Source organism: Herpailurus yagouaroundi, unplaced genomic scaffold (genome assembly GCF_014898765.1).
Source record: "Herpailurus yagouaroundi ecotype Mexico unplaced genomic scaffold, PumYag 67681, whole genome shotgun sequence".
Classification (NCBI taxonomy): domain Eukaryota; kingdom Metazoa; phylum Chordata; class Mammalia; order Carnivora; family Felidae; genus Herpailurus; species Herpailurus yagouaroundi.
This window is the reverse complement of record NW_024420481.1, coordinates 5,882,100-5,903,090: the sequence shown is the minus strand read 5'-3', so window position 1 is coordinate 5,903,090 and position 20,991 is coordinate 5,882,100.

Here is a 20,991-nt window from a genome sequence, read left to right as displayed (position 1 = left end):
GTTTATTCATTTTTGAGAGACAGAGGGAGAGTACAAGTGGGAGAGGGGCAGAGAGAGGAGGAGACACAGAACCTGAAGCAGGCTCCAGGCTCTGAGCTGTCATCACAGAGCCCAATGCAGGGCTCAAACCCACAAACTCTAAGATTATGACCTGAACTGAAGACGGCTGCTTAATTGACTGAATCACGCAGGTGGCTCAACACATAATCACAGTCTTAAAGTTTCCTAGAGACTAGAGATATAGGGACTAATTGCTAACTTATTTATAAGCTAGTATAACATTAATACCAAAACTCATCAAAGACATTTATGATGGGAAAAATTTCAGGCCAATCTCACATCATGACATATTAGTAGATAAACTATCCTAAGCCAAAACATAAATAAAATAAGTTTAGCAATACACACAAGAAACCAAAGTTGGGTTTCCATAATAAATGCAATTTTGGTTTAATATTAGAAAATAAATAAATATATAATATTACATTAAAGTATAAGAATATATGATACTTTTAAGTAATTTGAGAAATGCATTTGATAAACTAGGGAGAGAAGTAAACAGTTTACTTGATTAAGGATAGGTATGCTACCAGAAATAACTTTTTTTCAATTAATGTCTATAGTCAATGTGGGGCTGGAACCCACGATCCTGAGATCAAGCTGCATGCTGTACTGACTGAGCCAGGCAGGTAAAGGACAGGTATGTTAAATGTACAACAAACACCATACTTAAATATTTGTTATTGAAAATCTTTCCTTAGAGTTGGGAATGAGTTAAGGATGTCTGATATGACCAATTGTATATGACATTATGCATGAGGTCCGAAACAATGACAGGGTATTAAGGCAAAGGAAGAAGAAAACATAAATATTAGAAGAAAAGAATGAAGTCTATACTTAAAAGTAAATAAATTTTTACAGGACAATCCAAAATGATGCATATAATATTATTAGAAATAACGTAAACACTGTGAAAATTTGCTGGCAATAAAATCAATATAAAAAGAAAATTCATATTAACATATCAATAATCAATTAAAAATTTCCAATAATACAATTTTAATATCATCATAACATATCAATACTAGTTTTAAAATGATAATCGTTAGCAAAATGAGGTAATACAGTAGAAGCAACCAATATAACCAAAAACATCAGAATTGGAAATCCTCTCCTGACCTGTACACACATTGGATAAATGGTAAATGTTACATTTCAGATCAAAGTTAAGAGGATGCACTTTTTAAAATTTAAACCCAAGTTAGTTAACATATGGTAAAATAATGATTTCAGGAATATAATTTAGTGATTCATCACTTACGTATAACACCCAGTGCTCATTCCAAGTGTCTTCCTTAATGCCCATAACCCATTTAGCCCATGTCCCCACTCAACCTCTCTAGCAACCCACAATTGCTTCTCAGTATTTAAGAGTCTCTTATGGTTAGCCTCCATCTCTGTTTTTATATTATTTTTGCTTTCCCTCCCTTATGTTCATCTGTTTTGTATCTTAAATTCCACATATATGTGAAATATATTTGTCTTTCTCTGAGAAATCTCCATACTGTTTTCCAGAGTGGCTGCACCATATTGCTTTACCACCAACAATGCAAAAATTTTCCTCTTTCTCTGCACCTTGCCAACATCTGTTGTTTCCTGAGTTGTTAATGTTAGCCATTCTGACAGGTGTGAGGTGGTATCTCATTGTGGTTTTGATTTTCATTTCTCTGATGATGAGCAATGTTGAGCATTTTTTCACATGCCCATTAGCCATCTGGATGACTTCTTTGGAAAAGTGTCTATTCATGTCTTTTGCCCATTTTTTTCACTGGATTATTTGTTTTTGGGGGTGTTGAGTTTGATAAATTCTTTATAGATTTGGATATTAACCCTTTATCTGATATGCCATTTGCAAATATCTTCTCCTATTCCGTTGGTTGCCTTTTAGTTTTGCTGATTGTTTACTTCACTGTGTAGAAGCTTTTTATCTTGATGAGGTCCCAGTAGTTCATTTTTGCTTTTGGTTCCCTTGCTTCCAGAAACGTGTTGAGTTGTATATTTGAGACCTTTCTTTCTTCTTGGGAATGCCTAGATTTCTACATACTTCCCTCTTATGACCACCTTTGCTGCATCCCAGAGGTTTTGGGCTGTCATGTTTTCATTTTCATGTACTTTTTAATTTCCTCTTTAATTTCTTGGTTAACCCTTTCATTCTTTAGTAAGATGTTCTTTAATCTCATAGTGTTCATAATCTTTCCAAATTTTTTCTTGTGGTTGATTTCAAGTTTCATAGCATTGTGTTCTGAAAATATCCAAGGTATGATCTCGATCTTTTTGTACTTGTTGAGGGCTGATTTGTGTCCCAGGATGTGATTTATTATGGAGAATGTTCAATGTGCACTCAAGAAAAATGTATATTATGCTGCTTTAGAATGAAATGTTTTGAATATATCTATTAAGTGCATTCGGTCTAGTGTGTCATTCAAAGCCATTGTTTCCTTGTTGGCTTTCTGTTTAGATGATCTGTTCATTGCTGTAAGTTGGGTGTTGAAAGTCCCCTACTATTATGGTATTATTGTCAACAAATCTCTTCATGCTTGTGATTAATTGATTTATAAATTTGGGTGTTCACATTGGGGGCATAAATATTTACAATTTTTAAATCTTGGTGGATAGACCCTTTAATTATAATATAATGCCCTTCTTCATCTCTTGTTACAGTCTTTATTTTAAAATCTAGATTTTCTGAAATATGTATGGCTACTCCAGCTTTCTTTTGGCAACCATTAGCATGATAGATGGCTCTCCATCCATATACTTTCAATCTACAGGTGTTTTTAGATCTAAAATGGGTCTCTTGTTAGAAGCATATAGATGGGTTTTTTTCTTATCCATTCTGATACTCTATGTCTTTTGACTGGAACATTCAGTCCATTGATATTTTGAGTGAGTACTGAAAGACACGAATTCAGTGCTATTGTGTTGCACTGAAGAGTTGGTATTGTTCTCTGGTCCTTTCTAGTCTTTGTTGCATTTGATCTTTTCTGTTTTGCTTCATCTTTTCTCCACTCAAAGCGTCCCCCTTAAAATTTCTTCTAGGGCTGGTTTAGTGGTCACGAATTCCTTTAGTTTTTGTTTGTCTGGGAAACCCTTTCTCTCTCCTTCTATTAAATTGTTTTTAATGTTTATTTATTTTTGAGAGACAGAAAGAGACAGAGCATGAGCAGGGGAGGGGTGGAGATGGAGACACAGGATCCAAAGCAGGCTTCAGGCTCTGAGCTGTCAGCAAAGAGCCTGCTGTGAGATCATGACCTGAGCCGAAGCAAGACACTCAACCAAGTGAGGCACCCAGATGCTCCCCTCCTTCTATTTTGAATGACAGCCTTGCTGGATAAAGAATTCTTCTCTGCATATTTTTTTGATTCAGCACCTTGAATATAACCTGCCACTCCTTTCTGGCCTGCCAAGTTTCTGTGGATAGGTCTGCTGTGAACCTGATCTCTCTTCCTTTATATGTTAAGGACTTTTTTCCCCTTGCTGCTTTCATAATTGTTTCCTTGTCTGTGTGTTTTGTGAATCTTACTATTATATGCCTTGGTGATAGTCAGTTTTTGTGGAATCTAATGAGAGTTCTCTGTGCTTCTTGTATTTTGATATCTGTGTCCTTCCCCAGATTAGGACTTTTCCACTGTAACTTGCTCACATAAAACTTCTGCCCCTTTTCTTCTCTCTTCATCTTCTGGGATTCCTAAGATTTGGATGTTACTCCATTTTAATAAGTTACTGAGTTCTCTAAGTCTTGTATTGTGCTCTTTTGCTTTTGTTTTCCCACTTTTTTTCTGCTTCATTATTCTCCACAATTTTGTCTTCTATATTGTTAATGTGCTAATCTGATTTGTCTCTCCTTGCCGTCATGGCACCCATTTGAGATTGCATCTCGTTTATCACACTTTTAATTTCATCCTGACTATATTTGACTTCTTTTATCTCTTCTTTTATCTCTTCTTTAGCTGCCCAAGACTCTCTTCTCCTGCCCAGAAGACTAGGGCAACAGGAGGGAATTGGTAGGGGTATCTCACCACATCCCATCCCCAATTAGAGACACCAAACAACATGACTAAGGGAATCCCCTTCATCCCACTTAGGTACACCAGCAGGGACCGGTTGGAGGCCTAGAAGAACCAGATAAACTAAGTAGGCCAAAATAACACCACAAATGCTCTAAAAATTGAACTCTATTGGAGGAGCCCATAAAAGTGGAATAAAACCTACATGCTGCACCCAAACAGGGTGACTATCTGCTAAAATAAGATATAAGTAGGTCCTAGAGTCTCCAAATATGATAGGCATAGATCTATGATATAACTGAAAATCATTCAGCATACTAAGAACCAAGAAAATCACAACTTTGATGAGAAAGAACAATCAACTGATATTCATACCAAGAGGAAACAGATGTTACAATTTTCTGACAGGAGTTTCAAAGGCCACCATAAAATTCTTCAACAATTATAAATTCTCTTGCAACAAATGAAAAAGTATAAAATCTAAGCAAACAGAAGTTATAACAAGATGTAAAAGGAAATTATAGAACTGAGAAATGCAATAACAGAAATTTAAAATATGTGCTTGATGGGGTTAATAGTAGAGCAGAGATGAAATAAGATAGGATCATTGAAGTTGAAGACAGAAAAATAAAATTAACCCTTTCTGAAAAACAGAATCCAGACTGGAAAAAAATAAACAAAGCCTTAGACTTGTGGGACAATAACAATAGACTAAATATTCATACCATCAGAGTCCCAGATGAAAAGGAAAGAGAATGAAGCTTAAATACTACTTGAGGAAATAATGAAAACTTTCCAAATATTAAAAATAATAGTGACCTGTTAATCCAAAATAATAGCAAATCCCACATAGGATAAGCCCAAACAAATCCACACCAAAAAAAAATCATAATTAAAATCTTTAAAAGTAAAGACAAAGAAAAATTCTTGAAAGCAGCCAGAGATAAATGAGGCATTACCAATGTGGGGACACCAATTTCAATGACAGAACATTTCTCCTTTGTAACCATGCAGGCCAGAGGAAGTGAAAGGAAAGAATTGTCAACTAGAAGTTTGACATCTGGCAAACTCTTTTAGGAATGGGATAAAATAAAAGCATTCTCAAACTAAAAAAAAAAAAAAAATGTGTCTAGTAGCCCTACCCTAAAATATTGGCTTAAGAAAGTTCTTCAAAACTAAAGAAAATGATAAAAAAAATCTTGGATCATCAGAAAGGAAGAAACAATGAAAGAAGCTAAAATATGTCTATATAACACAGACTTTCAATTTCCTCCTAAATTATATAAATAATATTTGATGATTGAAATACAAATTACATACTAATTCTCATGGAAATGATATTTAAAATCAAGGAAGATAAAAAGACCCAAATGGACATAAGGTTTTCATATTTGACCCTAAGTGGTATAATATTATTATGAATAGACTTTGATAGATCATATTGTATTGTCTATACCAACTACTAAGAAAACTACACAGTTATCTCCAAAAATAAATCCAGATAGAATTCTTAAAATTATATATTAAAATAATCCTTGAAAGGTAAGAATAAAGAAGAGGGAATCTAAGGAAACAAAGAACAAAGAAAATAAGAAAATGACTTCAAAATAAAAACCATAGGTAGGTTATAAGTAAAAGGTTGGAAAAAGATATGTCATGCAAAAATTAATCAAATAAGCACCATATTAATACTAGATAAACATCAGAATAGAGAATATTAGTGGAGACAAAAAGGGACATTACATAATGATAAAAAAAATCAATGCACCAGGAAAATATAATAATCTTAAATGTGAGCATACCAAACAACAAAGACTTAAAATATATGAAACAGACACAGATGGAGCTGAAAGAAAAAATAGAGAAATCCAAGTTTATAGTTGAGGACTAAAAAAAACCCCTCTAGACAACCGATAGAACTATTAGAAAACCGGCAATATTACAGAAAATCTGAACTAAATCATCAACCAACAGGATCTAATTGATGTTATCTACAGCACACCAAACAGTATCAATAGAAGGCATATTTTTTCTAAGCACCTGAGGGACATTCACAAAGACAGACCATATTCTGGTCAATGAAACCAGTCTCAACAAATTTAAAACTACTGAAACCAAACAGTGTGTTAACCTATCATAATATAATTAAACTAGAAATCAGTAACAGAAAAACACCAAGGAAATATCAAAGCACTTGGAAATGAAACAACTTACTTCTAAATACTCTATGAGTCTAAGACGAAATCACAAAAAATTATTTTAAGTACATACAACTGAATGTAAAGGAAAAGCATTTTAATATCTAAATACATGGAGGACAGATAAAGTAGTGTTGAGTGAGAAATTAAGGTAAATAAATGTACATGGCAAAATAAGAAAGAAAAAAGACAAGAAGGACTAATATAAAGACTGAAAAAGAGAATATGAATACAAAGCCTGCAGCCATTAAAAAAATAATAAGGGGGCTATTTTAAATTTAAGTTCATATTTTATACAACTTACAAGAGACCGACCAATTTCTTAAGAACCACACAATACCAAAACTCAACCAAGATACAATAGATAATTTTAATAGCACTATAACTAATAAATAAACTGATTTCTTAATTTAGAATCTCTTGGACAAGAAACCCCAAGAGCAAGAAGGTTTGACTGCAGAATTTCAAACATTAACAATAAATTTACATACCTTTTCCAGTAAATACGAGAGTAAACACTTTCAAATTCATTTTATGAAGTCAGTATTATAGACAAAGAATACAAAAAAAAAGAAAGAAAACTAAATACCATTATCTCTCATGTACTTATATGCAAAAATCCTCCACAAAATATTAAATCACTGTAGTCAACATTTTATTTTTTTACATTATATACTGTGTCCACAGAGATTTACTCAAGGTATGCAAATCTACTTCAAAATTCAAAAACATTGTAGTATACCATATCAACATTATAGAGAAGTAAATTATATGACTATTTCAATAGGTATAGCTGAACATTTGACAAAGTCCAACACCCATTCATAATAAAAACTCTCACCAAGTTAGAATGAGAGGAAATTACTTCAGTGTGATAGAGCATCTACATAACTTACAGCTAACAACATATATAAATGTGAAAGACTGACATGTTTTTCCTCATGAATGAGGCAAAGATGGGTGCTTTCACCACTTTCAGTCAACAAAATATTGGAAATTCTAGCCACTTCAATAATGCAACAACAAATAAATAAAAGGGATACAAATTTAAAATGATAAAATAAGACTATCTCTGTTTGCAGATGACATGATTGTCGACATAAAAAATAACAAATAATCTGCAAAATACTAAAATTAGTAAGTGAATTCAACAGTGTCCCAGGATATAACACACAAAATCCATCACATTTATATATAATAAAAATGAATGTAAAGAGTCCAAAGTTAAGTCAATATAATTTGCAACCAGTCCAAAGAAAACGAGATAATTAGGTATACAGTTAAATCATGTACTATAGCTTTATCCTGAAAAATGGTTAAATAGACTTTAAATAAATAGACACACTGTGTTCATGGATTATAAGAGACAACATAGTAAAGATGACAATTTACCCCAAATTGCCCTATAGGTTTAATGTATTTCATATAAAAATGATTCAGAATGGTGTTTTGTAGATGTAAACAAGCTTTTAAAAAATATATGAAAAAGCACAAGCCCTAGAATAGATAAAACATATTTAAAAGAATAACATGGGAAAATTACTTTACCTGATATTAAAGCTTAATATACAGCTATAGTAATCAAGATAGCATGTTAGCAAAGGAAGATATCGATAGATAAATGGAACAAAATGGAGGACCCAGAAATAGAATGCTGATTTTTTGAGTATGAACCAAAAATTTGTATTCATATGGTATCATCGACTTAAATTTGTACTCAAATTGTATCACTGACTTAAATATAAAATGCGACATTATAAAATTTTAGAACAAAAACAAAATTTGGGGAACCTAGGGCTAGTCAAAAAGTTCAAGGCTTCATCAAAAGCATAATCTCTAAAAAGAAAATCTGATAAATTGGACCTCGTTAATAGTAATAACTTTTGCTCTCTGAAAAGCCATATCAAAAGGAGGTAAAGACACACTACAAACTGAGGGAAAATATTTGTAAACACTATTCAGAAAATAGACTAGTAAATAACATGTATAAAGAACTATCAATGATTATTTCATACAAAAAATGGTGAAGTGGGGAATTCCAGGGTTCTGTCCTTCCATAGAAACAATTAATAAGCTAGTAAACACTGAAAAATGAACATTTTTGGTACTCTGGAATCTAGCTAAAATATATAACAACTAGAGAAAGGCTTAATGAAGAAGCTGTTGCCTTGTGGTAAGAAAGAGCTGTGGCATTTTAAATTTCATACCTACAATTTTCCATTTCCAAGATTGGTGGTGGCCAGGAAGACCTCACTCTGCACCCCTGATCTGATTGGTGGTACCAGAAAGAGAAATACAACCATTATTTTCAAATAATTGTGGTTCTGTATTTTAACCCATATGGTGGCTCCCTATAAAACTAGTGCAATGGCTTCTCTTTATTTAACCTGATGCAGAGCTTTCCTCAGGCTTGAATAGCCTCCTGGGAAGCATTTGCTGAAAACATTTAAAGTGACAGTTGTTGGCTGCTACAATCTTAGGCCATAGGACAACATTAAGGTTTAGCCATATATAAAATGTAAAACCTAAGAAGTACGTGGTTGGAAAGGAAGATACATGGAAGAATAAAGGATATTTTTAATGGGGGTGAAATACACATAATATAAAATTAACATTTTAAAGTAAAAAACTAAGTGGTACTTAATAAAAACACATTTTCATGAGCAAGCACCTTCATCTAGTTCCAAAACAATATTACCAATCCCATGTTTTGTTTCTATGGACTTACCTATTCTGAGTATTAACTATGAGTGGAATCAAACAATGTGATGTTTTTGTGTCTGGCTTCTTTCACTTAGCTTAATGTGTTCAAGGTTTATCCAGGGCTCCTTCCCCTCCTCAGAATTCAAGATTCTTTTCTCCCCCAAATCACATCTCCACACCTACCTTCCATGATGTGGCCTCTTTTCTTCCTCTAATTGTGTAGTTTGTTCTCTCAGTCCTCAGATAGATTTCTTGGGTGTTCAGAATGATTTGATATCTACCTAGCTGTGTTCAAGGGAGGAGGCAAGCATAGGGTCCCACTACTACTCCACTATCTAAACTCTAACAAAAAATCAAGGTTTATCCAAGTAGTAGCATTTATTAGTACTTCTTCCATTTTACGGCTGGAAAACATTCCATTGTATATGTATACAATAATTTGTTTATCCATTCTTCTGTTGATGGGCATTTGACACTGTTTCCAACTTTTGTAATTGTGAATAATGCTGCTATGAACAGTGTGTGTACATGTATTTATTAGAATACATGTTTTCTGTCCTTTTAAGTATATATCTAGGAGTGGAACTATTGGTTCCTGCCAAACTTTTCCACAGTGATGCACCATTTTACATTCTCATCAATAATGAATGATGAGCCCAGTATCTCCATATCCTCACTAAAATTTGTTATTTTCCATCTTTTTATATTATAGTCAACCTAGAGGTTGTAAGCTGGTACTTCATTGTGGTGAATGGACTTTTAAAATCTCTACATGTACATGGTTTGCCTGAATGGCTCAGTTGTTTGAATGTCTGACTCTTGATTTCTGCTCAGGTCATGATCTCACAGTTCATGATATTGAGCCCTATCACTATCAGTGATAGCGCAGAGCCTGATTGTGACTCTCTCTCTCTCTTTCCCTCCACCCCCACCTCTTTCTCTCAAAATAAATAAAAATTTAAAAAAATATATCAGCATGTACAGGAGAATTTAGAGTAAATTCTCATGCCTAAGGCTGGACAATGTACATGTTCAAGGCTGGACAAATACTGAACAAATAGAGAACACCCTACCCTTTAACTTCTGGGTAGACTTCAGGCTTTGTGAAAGCAAGAAGTGAAGGGCAAAGCAGAATTGTAAATAGACTGGCTAAGCATTGAAGAAGCTGCTAACACAGAACCAATCTGTAAACATTAGGAGGGGATTATTTTCTTTTTCTTTTGTTTGTTTTGTTCTAGGTTTTAACGAAATTGTGCTAAAACACTACTTGACCAAATGCGGAATGAAAAAGACTCCAGTGGCAATTCACAGCAAATAATACAGAGTTTAAAAAAGTAGAAAGACAGTAAATAAGCAACAACAAAATAAACAACAGTCTGTAAGGAGAAACAACCAACCCTGAGTAAGGGAGAGAATCTGATTTCTGGTTTCCACATTATAATATTCAAAATGCCCATGTTTCAACATAAATTACAAGGCATGTGAAGAAGTAAAAAGTATGGATGAACAATAAAAAATTAGAGTATTAATAGAATTTGTGTTGAAACTGTCTTGAATATGGTCTTATAGATAAGGAAAACTTTGACAAGGAAATAAAGGTAACCAGAAGAATAATGTCTTGCCAAATACAGAATATCAAAAAGAGATAAAATAATAAAAAGAAACCAAATAGAAATTTTGGAGCTGAAAAGTGCCATAACTGCAATGAAATAAATATTCACTCAAAAAGTTCAACAGGTAATTGAAGCACATAGAAGAAAGAATTAGTGAACTTTAAGATAGGTCAATTGAGATTATCCAAAATGAGGAGAGGATCACGCCAGAGTGGCCAAAACGAACAAAGCAGGAGACTATAGATGCTGGCGAGGATGTGGAGAAACGGGAACCCTCTTGCACTGTTGGTGGGAATGCAAACTGGTGTAGCCACTCTGGAAAACAGTGGGGAGATTCCTCAAAAAATTAAAAATAGACCTACCCTATGACCCAGCAGTAGCACTGCTAGGAATTTACCCAAGGGATACAGGAGTACTGATGCATAGAGGCACTTGTACCCCAATGTTTATAGCAGCACTTTCAACAATAGCCAAATTATTGAAAGAGCCTAAATGTCCACCAACTGATGAATGGATAAAGAAATTGTGGTTTATATACACAATGGAGTACTACGTGGCAATGAGAAAGAATTAAATATGGTCCTTTGTAGCAATGTGGATGGAACAGGAGAGTGTGATGCTAAGTGAAATAAGCCATACAGAGAAAGACAGATACCATATGTTTTCACTCTTAGGTGGATCCTGAGAAACTTGACAGAAACCCATGGGGGAGGGGAAGGAAAAAAAAAAGAGGTTAGATTGGGAGAGAGCCAAAGCATAAGAGACTCTTAAAAACTGAGAACAAACTGAGGGTTGATGGGGGGTGGGAGGGAGGGGAGGGTAGGTGATGGGTATTGAAGAGGGCATCTTTTGGGATGCGCACTGGGTGTTGTATGGAAACCAATTTGACAATAAACTTCATATATTGAAAAAAATAAAAAATAAAAAAATAAAATAAAAAAAAAAAAACAAAATGAGGAGAGGAAAGAAAAAAGAATAAAGAAAAGTAAATAAACCATAAGAGATCAAGGGAACAAAATATGTCACTAAAAGAGACAGGAGAGAAAATGATGTATTTCAAGAAATAATGGTGAAGAACCTCCCAAATTTGGTGAAAAATATGAATATATACATAGCCAAGAAGGTCAACAAACTGTACAGAAAGAAAAATTCAAAGAGATCCATACTAATATACATTATAGTCAAATTGTTGAAAGGTAAAGACAAAGAATTATTTTGGTTGGGGAGGAGTATGGTTGACACAAAATGTTACATTAGTGTCAGGTATACTGCTTAGTGATTTGTTAAGTTTACACATTATGTTATGTTCCCCAGTAGTATAGCTACCATCTGTCCCATTAATTGCTATTACAATATCATTAACTGTATTCACTATGCTCTCTTTTTATCCTGTGACTTATTCTGTAACTGGAGGCCTGTATCTCCCTGTCTCCTTCACCCATTTTGCCCAATTCCCCACCTTCTTTCCCTGTTATCAGTTTGTTCTCTGTATGTATAGTTCTGATTCTGCTTCTTGTTACTCATTTTTTAAATTCCATTCATGAGTAAAATCAAATAGTATTTGTCTTTCTCAGTCTGACTTATTTCACTTAGCATAATACTTAGTCTGTCCATCTTGTCTCAAATGGCATGATATCATGTTTTGTTTTATGGCCATGTAATATTCTTTTGTGTATATATATTCTTATCCATTTGTCTATTAGATGGCTTCCATGTCTTATTTATTGTAAATAATGCTGCAATAAAGATAGGGATGCATACATCTTTTCCACTTGTGTTTTGCTTTTTCCCTGGGTAAATACCAATAGTGGGATTACTGGGCCATGTGGTATTTCTAATTTTTGAGGAACATCCATATTTTTTTCTACAGTGTTGTACTAATGTACATTACCACCAACAGTGCACAAGGGTTTCTTTTCCTTCACGTACTAGCAAACACTGTTTCTTGCCTTCTTGATTTTAGTCATTCTAACAGGTGTGAAGTGATATCTCATTGTGGTTTTAATTTGCATTTCCCTGATGACTAGTGATATTAAACATCTTTTCATGTGTCTATTGGCAATATGTATGTCTTCTTTAGAAAAATGTCTATTCAAGTCCTCTGCCCATTTTTTCACTGGATTTTTTATTGTTTTGGTGTTGAGTTATATGAGATCTTTATATAATTTGGATATTAACCCCTTATCAGATATATCATTTGCAAATATGTTCTCACAATCAGTAGGTTGTCTTTTTGCTTTGCTGATAGTTTCCTTTGTTTTGCATAAGCTTTTTATTTGGATATAGTCCTGATAGTTTATTCTTGCTTTTGTTTCCCTTGTCTTAGGAGATATATCTATAAAAATGTTGCTATGGTAGGTGTCAGAAAAATTATTGCCTGTGTTCTCTTCTAGGATTTTTATGGTTTCAAGCCTGATGTCTAGGTGTTTAACACACTTTGAGTTTATTTTTGTGTGTGATGTTAGAAAGTAGTCCAGTTTCATTTTTTTACATGTAGTCCAGTTTTCCCAGCACCATTTATTGAAGAGACTGTCTTTTCTCCATTGTATATTATTGCCTCTCATCATAGATTAATCAAACATATAAATGTTGTGTTATTTATGGGGTCTCTACCCTGTTCCATTGATCTATGGAACCATAGATCAGTAATTCTGACCTCAAGCCAGTAACCATACTGTTTTGATTACTACAGCTTTGTAGTATTTATTAAAATCTGGAATTGTGATACTTCCAGATTTGTTCTTCCTTATCAGTATTGCTATGGCTATTCAGGGTCTTCTGTGGTTTCATAAAAATTTTAGTATTATTCTATTTCTGTGAAAAAAATGTTGGCATTTTTATAGGAATTGTATTAAATGTGTAGATTGTGTAATACAGAGATTTTGACAATATTAATTCTTTTAATCCATGAGCATGGAACATCTTTCTGTTTGTGTCATCTTCAATTTCTTTCATCAGTGTTTTATAGTTTTCAGAGTATAGGTCTTTCACCTCTATTCCTAGTTGGTTTTTTGGTACAATTGTAAGTGTTGTTGTTGTTTTTTTTAATTTCTCTGTTACTTCATTGTTTAGTGTATAGAAATGCTGCCAATTTCTGGGTGTTAGTTTTGTATCCTGGCACTTTACTGAATTTGTTTACTACTTCTAGTAGTTTTTTCAATGGAATCATTAGGAATTTCTATATATAGTATCAGGTCATCTGTTAACAGTGACAGTATAAGCCATTCTTTACCAATATGGATGCCTCTTTTTTTTTTTTCTTGTCTGATTGCTATGGCTACTTTTTCTAGCATTATGTTGAATAAAAGTGGTGAGAGTGGACATCTTTGTCTTATTTATGGAATTACAGGATAGCTCAGTTTTTCCTTATTGAGGATGATGATAGTTGTGTGTCTTTAAGATATGTTCCCTCTAGGGGCACCTGGGTAGCTCAGTCGGTAAGTATCTGACTTTGGCTTGGGTCAAGATTTCACAGTTTGTGAGTTTGAGTCCCATATCAGGTGAGCTCAAGCCCCACTTCAGGTTAACACAAGCCCCACATTGGGTGAGCATGAGCCCCACTTTGGGTGAGCTCAAGCCCTGCTTCAGGTGATCTCAAGCCCCAGTTTGGGTGAGCCCCACTTGTCTCTCTATTCCCTCTCTCTCTCTCGCTCTGCCCGTTGCTCACTTGTGCCCTCTCTCTCTCAAAAAAAAAAAAAAAGATATGCTTCCTCTGAACCCATTTTGTTGAGAGTTTTAATCATGAATGGGTGTTGAATCTTGTCAAATGTTTTTTTCTGTATCTATTGAGATGATCATATGATTTTTATTCTTTGTTTTGTTTATGTGGTATATGACATTGATTGATTTGTAAATATTGAACCATCCTTGCATCCTAGGAATAAATCCAACCTGACTGTGGTGAATGATATTTTTAATGTATTGTTGTATGCTGTTTGCTAATATTTTGTTGTGCATTTTGGCATATATTTTCATCAGGGATATTGGCCTGTAGTTTTAAATTTTTGTAGTGTCTTTGGTTTTGTTATTAGGGTAATTATGACCTCAAAAGATGTATTTTGAAGCTTTCCCTCCTATATTTTTTGGAATAGTTTGAGGAGAATAAGTGTTAACTCTTCTTTAAGTGTCTGGTAGAATTCACTTGTGAATCAATCTCATTGTGTATTTTTAATTTTTGGTAGTTTTTTTTTTTATTACTCATTGAATGTGATCACTTGTAATTGGTATATTCAGATTTCTTATTTCTTCTTGGTTCAGTTTTGGAAGATTGTGTGTTTCTAGGAATTTATCCATTTCTTCTAATTTGTCCAGTTTGTTGGCATATAATTTTTCACAGTATTCTCTTATAATCCTTTCTATTTCTGTGGTTTCAGTTGTTACTTCTCTCTCATTTCTGATTTTATTTATTTGGGCCCTTTCTCCTTTTTTCTTAATTAGTCTGGTTAAAGATTTGACAAACTTATTCATCTATTCAAAGAACCAGCTCTTGGTTTCATTAATTTTTTCTATTGTTTTTTAGTGTTTATGTCCTTTACTTCTCTTCTGATCTTTATTATTTCCTTTTTTCTACTCACCTTCAGCTTTGCTTTTTCTTTTTCTAGTCCTTTAGGTATAAGGTCAGATTGTTTTTTCTTGTTTCTTGATGTAAGCCTGTATTGCTGTATACTTCCCTCTTAAAACTGCTTTCAGTGTATCCCAGAGACACAGCAGATCATTATGTTTTCATTTTCATCTGTCTCCATATACTTCTTATTTCTTCTTTGATTGCTTCATTGACCCATTGGTTTTTAACTGACATAACGAGAGATAATCGATGGTAATACATTAATAGTAGAAGACATAAACATTCCACTTACATGAATGGATAGATTATCTAGATGGGAAATCAGTAAGGAAACAACATCTTTGTATGATAATTTGGACCAGATGGACATAACAGATATATACAGAACACTCCATCTAAAGACAATAGAATACACATTCTTTTCAAGTGCACATGCAACTTTGTCCAGAATAGATCACATATTAGGCCATAAAACAAGCCTTAATAAATTTAAGAAGCTTGAAATCATATCATGCACCTTTTCTGACCACAGTGGTAGGAAACTAGAAATAAATCACAAGAAAAAACTGGAAAAAAAATACAAACATGTGGAGTCTAAAAGACAATGAATCTTGAAACCAGTAGACAGAAGCTACTTGTTATATACATGGGCCCCTCAATAAGATTAACAGTAAGTTTCTTTTAACAATCCATGGAAGCCCTAAGGCAGTGGGATGAAATATTTATTTAAAATGCAATAAAAATGTCAACAAAGTGTTCTATGTGTTTCAAACCTACCCTTTAAACCCAGAGGAGGAATTAGCACATTCACAGATAAACAAATAACTAGTAGAGCCACATAAAGGAAATGCTAAAGGGTATTTTTCAGGTTGAAATGGAAGGACTTTAGACAGCATCCTTAAGCCATAAAGGAAATAAAGAACAATGGTAAAAAAATAGTCACATAGCTAAATATAAAAGATGATATCATTATATTTTTGGTATGCATCCTCTTTTTAAATGACAAATTCATAAAACAAGTATGAATGTGCATTAATAGGCACATACTGTGTAAAAATGTAAATTGTTATAACATGAGGAGGGATAGAGCTGTAAAAGAGCTATTTTATACAGTACTGGAAGAAAGTTGCTATTGAGTAAAACGGGGATATTGTAAAGTTCAGATGGTATTTCATTCTCAAGGTAATCCCTAAACAAATATACAAAAAAGAAAGTGAATCCATTATAGAATAATAATAATCACAAAGCAAAGCATTAATGGATAAATTGAAAAGCATAAAAGATATGACATATAGAAAACAACTAGATGTGGTATATATATACAATATAACATTACTCAGCCACAAAAAAGAATGAAATCTTGCTGTTTACAATTACATGGATGGAGCTGGAGAGTATTATGTTAATCAAAATAAGTCAGAGAAAGACAAATACCATATAATTTCACTCACATGTGGAATTTAAGAAACAAAACAGATGAGCATAGAGGAAAAAAAGAGATGTAAACCAGAAAATAGACTCTTAACTAACTATAAAGAAAACACTGAGGGTTACTGGAGGGGAGGTGGGTGAGGAGATGGGTATTAAGAAGGGCACTTGTGATGAGCACTGGGTATTATATGTAAGCAATGAATCACAAGATTGTATACCTGTAATTAATGTTGCATTGTATCTTAACTAACTGGAATTTAAATAAAAACTTTGGAAAAGGAAAACAAATAGGAAAATGGCAGAAGTACATCCTTCTTTATAAACAGTTATCTAAAATATAAATGGATTAAAGTATCCGATTAAAAGGCTGAGACATGCAGAGTGGATTAAAACATACATAAGCCAACTACATGTTTTCTACAACAGACTTATTTTACATCCAAAGACAAAGAATGAGGAAAAAATATTCCATGTAGTTAGTAAAAGATTTCTAGAGTAGCTATACTAATATCATATAAAATAGATTTTATGACAAAAATATTACAGAAGACAAAGAAAGTATTGATATTATTAATAAAAGGATCAATCCGGAAGATGTAGCAATTATAAACACATAAAACAACAGAGCCCCAAAATACATAAAACATAAATTGATAGAATTAAAGGGAGATATAGGCCTACAATAAAACTGGAGAATTCAGTGTCCTGCTTTCAATATTCCATTCAACAACTAAACAGAAGATCACTAAGTAAATAGAGGATGTAAATAATACTATAAACTAACTAGACCTACAGGCTTATACAAAACAAGTCACCTCATCCAAGATAATAAATATTTCTTGTCAATTAACATGAAATTCTCAAGGATAGACCACATTCTACGTTATACAACAAGTTTCAATAACTTTAAAAAAGAATGAAATCATACAGAGTGTCTTCTTTCACCATGATAAAATGAAACCAGAAATTAACAACAGAATAAAACTGGATAAATCACAAATATGTGCAAATGAAAAAAAAAAACACTTAGATAACCAGTGGGTCAAGGAATAAACCGCGTGCAAAATTAAAAAACACCTTAAGATAAATGGAAATGAAAATAGAACGTAATATATCTTATGGGTTGCCACAAAGGCAGTATTCAGAGGGAAATTTATAGTACTAAATACCTACACTAAAATAGAAAAAGATCCCAAATCAATAATATAACTTTATACCACAAGGAACTTAAAAAATAAGAGCAAATTAAATGTAAAACTAACAGAAACAAGAACACAATAAAAGTTATAGGGTAGATAAAATAAATAGAGAAGAGAAAAACAATAGAGAAAATCAACAAAACCAAAAGTTAATTATGTGAAATGAGAAACAAAATTGATAAAACTTTAGTTAGAGTACTTTAAAAAATAGAGAAGATACAAATTACTAAAACCAGAAGTTAAAATGGGGATATTATTATAGAACTTACAGAAACAAAAATGTTTATGAAAGGATACTATGAACAATTCTAAGCCAAAAATTATATATCATTTTTGAAATAGACAATTCACTAGAAACACACAAACTACAAAAAGAGATACAAGAAGAAATAGAAAATATTACCAGGCCTATTACAAATACATTGAATCAGTAATAAAATTCTTCCCAATAAAGAAAAATCCAGAGCCAGGTAACTTCACTGAATTCTATCAAATATTTAAAGAATTAACACCAATAATTTTCAAACTCTTCCAAAAAATATAAAAAGTAGGGTTATGGGCTGAATGTTTGTCTTCCCCAAATTTATGTTAAAGTCCTAAACCCCAATGTGAGGTATTGGGAAATGGGACTTTTGGGAGGTAATTAAGATTACATGAGGTCATAAGTATAGAACATGCATGATGGTATTAGTATCTCTTATAATAAGAGATACCAAATTGCTTGCTGTCTCCCACCATGTATGAACAAAATAGAAATCATGTGAACACACACAGAGAAGGTAACCATCTGAAAGCCAAGAAAAGAACTTTCACCAGAACCAGATCATGCTGCTACCCTGATCTTGGACTTCCAGCCATGAGAACTGTGAGAAATAAATTTGTTTTTTTAAGCTACCCAGTCTATGGTATTTTATTATGGCAGCCCAAGTTGAACAAGACAAGAGGGGACACTTCCTAACTGATTTTATGAGGCAAGAATTACCCTGATACCAAATCCAGATATAAATATCACAAGAAAAAGTAATAGATAAATATACCTTATGACTATAGATGAAAAAATTCTCCACAAAAAAAACTAGCAAAGTGAAACCAGCATCATATGAAGAGGATTATCTGCAAAGATCAAGTAGAATTTATCTCAGGAATCAATGGAAATTCCAACATAGAAGTATCAGTCAATGTCAACATAGAAGTATCAGTCAATGGAATAAACCACATCAATAAAAGGAAGGAAAAATACATATTTTCATCTCAGTTCATGCAGAAAAAACACTTGAGAAAATCCTGCACATTTTCATGATAAAATTACTTAACAAAAAAAGGAATAAAAAGGAACTTTCTCAACTTGATGTAGAAAATTAATGAAAAATATGCAGCTAACATTAACATCCACAATGAAAATTGATAGCTTAGCTGTTAAGATAAGAAAGAATACAAAACAGGTATGCTCACTTTAAGTATTTCTATTTATTGTGCTGGGAGTTCTAGCCAGAGAAATTAGTCAAGAAAAAGAAATAAAAGAAATAAAATAAAATTGGAAAGGATGAGTAGAAAGAATCTATTTTTTCATATAGCATAATTTTAAAGATAGAAAATCCTAAAGAATCCATGAAAATACTAATATAGTCAATAAAAATAATTCAGAAATTCTGGATGAAACAATATCATTGCAAAAAAATAAGTTATATTTCTATACATTACAAAAAAGAATCTGAAAATAAAATTAAGAGAAAATTCATGCACAATAGCATCAAAATAATACTTAGCAATACATTTAACTATAGAAATACAAGGTGTGCACATTGAAAATTATTTAAAAAATTGCTAAAAGAAATTAAATATCTATACAAATGAAAAGTCACCCCATGTTCTTAACTAGAAGACTAATAAATACTGTTGTAGAAAACAATCTGCAGACTCAATGCAATACCTATCAAAATGACAATGATCTGTTTTGCAAAAATACAAAAGTTGATCCTAAATTTCATAAAGAATAGCAAAAACAATCTTGCATAAGAAAAACAAACTTGTAGGATTCATACTTTCTGATTTTAAAATATTGTACAAAGCTATGGGAATCAAAATAGTATGGAACTGGCAAAAAATGGATATATAACCCAATGGAATATAATTGAGAGTACAGAAATAAGCTAATACTTCCTTTATCAAATGATTTTAGTAGAATATTCTCTTGGTATAACTGGATATTCACATACTAAGTAATGAAGTTGGACTGCTATCTCACACTTTATTTATTTATTCATTCATTTATTTATTTATTTATTTTGAGAGAGAGAGAAAGGAGAGAGCAAGTGAAGGAGGGGCACAGAGAGAGAGGGAGAAAGAGAGAATATCAAGCATGCTCCACACTATGAGGGGCTTGAAGTCATTAACTGTGAGATCATGACCCCAACCAAAGTTGGATGCTTAACCAACTGAATCACCCAAGCACTTCTCAAACCATATTTAAAAATTAAATCAATATGGAACAAAGACCTAAATGTAATAGCTAAAACTATAAAACTCTTAAAGACCCATAGGGGCAAATTTGTATGACCACAGATTTGCAATGGATTCTAGATAAGACACCAAAAGCAAAAGGAACAAAGGGGAAAAATATGGACAAATTAGATCTATCATTACTAAAGAATTCTATGCATCAAGGGAATCATGAAATGAAGATATCTTATAGAATGGGAGAAAATACTTGTAAATTATATATCTGATAAAGGTCTAGTTTCTAAAATTTACAATATATAAAAACCCTTAAAATTCAACACTAAAAAGGCAAGCAACCCAAGTAAAATGGGCAAAGATCTTGAATAGACATTTTTTCAAAGAAAATATATGAATGGTGAACATGTGAAAAGATGCTCGACATTAGTCATGATAGAAATGCAAATCAAAACCACAAAAAGATATCACTTCAAACTCTAGGTTGCTTATAATTAAAAAAGAAAGTACATCAATTGTTGGTAAGCATGCAGAGTTAGAACCCTTCATTGTTGCTGAGAATGTACATGGTTGAGCTGCTATAGAAAACAGTTTTGTAGTTCCTCAAAAATACAAACAAAATATATCATTCAACGATTCCACCCCTAAAGATAAAGTATGTTATAACATGGATGGACCTCAAAAATATTATAAGTAAAAGATGCCAAACTCAAAAGACAAGCTATTGCATTATTCCACTCGTATAAAGTTTTCAGGACATTC